This window comes from Setaria italica, chromosome III (genome assembly GCF_000263155.2).
Source record: "Setaria italica strain Yugu1 chromosome III, Setaria_italica_v2.0, whole genome shotgun sequence".
Lineage (NCBI taxonomy): Eukaryota > Viridiplantae > Streptophyta > Magnoliopsida > Poales > Poaceae > Setaria > Setaria italica.
Window position 1 is genome coordinate 14,447,485 of NC_028452.1, and position 2,399 is coordinate 14,449,883.

Below are 2,399 nucleotides of genomic sequence, written 5' to 3' on the forward strand. Positions count from 1 at the left end.
CAGGCATCACTCGTCTACCTTCCAGGTATTATGCAAAGGCAGAAAATCATTATACATCCCAATGTTACCAAGCTCACCTTGCACCATTGAATGTCAAGCCCTTTAGCAGCTGAGAACGCCACTCCGGAATAAGAGTAACGGTCTACAATGAGAGTAGTTCCACCAAGTAGCTTGCTTTCCATCAAAGCTCTGTATGTAACAAACCTAACGAAACAGCTCCACGGTATATAACTCAAGCAAATTTCCCACCCCCCCCCCCCCCCCCCCCTGATCAGGGACAGGCCCCCGCCGTAGGCAGCGCCGCCGCCGCCGTGCCGGTGGTCGAGCGTGTCGTCGTCGACAAGCGCGGTGGAGGCGGAGTCGTCGCCGGAACCGGGCACGGCAGCGGCGGGAAACACAAACACAACTCGGCCCCTGGAGGTGGCCTTGATGGCGTCTGGAGGGCGGGACTCGCTGCCATGGCTGTCGCCGCCGCCTGGCTTCCGTAGGAGAGAGATCTCGAGGTGCATCATCGCACATTCGCACTGTCGTCGTCGTATCACCGCAGTCAGGTTTGGCATGCGTGCGCACGAGCACGAGTGACACGTGCACGTGATTTTAGGAGAGGTGCATCGCCGTGCTAAACTTTAACTGCGCTACGGGGTGTTTGGATACCCCTTGCTAAACTTTAACTGCTAAAATTTAGCAACTTTTAGCAAAAAATTTGCCAAACACTCTGGCTAAAGTTTACTAAAATATGGTTGCTAAACTTTAGCCCTTTAGCAAGTTTTTAGTTGCTAAACCTTGCTAAAAGATGGGGTGGACATCCTTTACCCCTCATTATTGCTTGTCTGGTTAGCATTCATTAAGGACAAATAGGTCTTTATCCACCTCATTAAATGTTGTTTAGCAAAGATATCCTTGACTAAACTTTAGCAACTAGAGTTTAGCAACTTTTAGCTGCTACAGTTTAGCAAAGGTATCCAAACACCTCCTATGCCTGGTCACCAATTGAGTTCCCATCAATAGTAGACTATTTGTATCGAATCATTTGGCAGCTATGAGCGTGTCGAATCATTTGGGCACGTATCGAATCATTTGTCTGGTTAATGAAATATATATAGTTCCTATAAAAGTTTCATCTTTTCGCATGCCTATTGCTATTGCTGATGAATGAAGTAAAGAAAGTTCTAAATGAAGGATTTTGCCATGTAACCAACTTGCGTGGAAACAATGTCGTAAAATTTTGTTTCGTTGTGCTGGGAGCATATTATAATGAATCGAAAGAGACAAAGGACGGGCCATGTGGCCCAATAAAAAGCCCAATTTAAGACCAAGCAAGCCCAACGTGTATGGTCCAATAAAAAATGCATGGGAATTTGCAGTTAGAAATGCTGACTTGGTATTTCAAAAAAAAGAATGCTGACTTGGGGACAGGCAAGGAATGCTCGTTCAGGTAAATAGACTAAAAAAATCGCTGGACTTCGACCACCGTACAGTGCGGTCACGCGCCGGCTCCGCAAGCCGTCCCTCGGCTACAAAATACCGAGGCAATGCCGCTCTGATCTGAGGGGCGTCGTGCACACAAGACACAACGTCTACGTGCGCTCGATATGTGGCTCGCTCGACACGACGCCCCAGCGTGCTCCTGCATGTCCTCCTCCTCGTCATCCTCGCGCTCGCGGCGGCCTTCATCTGCACGGACGCGGCACGAGCACCCGCGACCCTTGAGGAAGACGGAGCCGCGGCACCTGACAGGGGACATGCCCCCGCGGGCAGCGACGCCATGCCGGTCGAGCATGTCGTCGTCGTGGACAAGCGCCGCGGCGGCGGCGGCGGTCACTCTAGCGGAGGCGGTGGTCACTCCATCGGCGGCTCAAGAGGTAGGGGCTTCAGGGGCGCCGGAACCGGGTACCACGGTGGGCACGGGAGCGCCCGGAGCCACAACTCGGCCTTTTTGTTGCTATAGGGACTTCGTGTTCGAGTCATTTAGGCAGCCACCCCGCCTGGTTAACAAAATTACTAAAATTCCTATCGGAGAAGTGATCACGTATGCCTATAGCTGATCACTGAACTACAGAAGTGCTGGTTCAAGGGATTTGCAGATGTATAAATTATAATGTAATCCACATGGAACATGGCCCCAGTGATCTGAACGGTCCAATCTGCAGCCGTTGGAGACCCCGAGTAACCTCCAGGAGCGTGTCGTGCCATTCGCAATCGATCGACCCGATAAAGAATTAAACATGGTGTAGACTGCCTTTCGTCTCAGAGTAACTCAAGAGTTTAAAAAAATCTTCCCCAAACTATCTATTGGAGGCTCTACTAAAATTTTTTCTCACAAAATCATATCATCCCACAACAGATCTCCAATAATAAACTCTCCAATACTTTAAAAATTAGCCACGTCAACACATGGA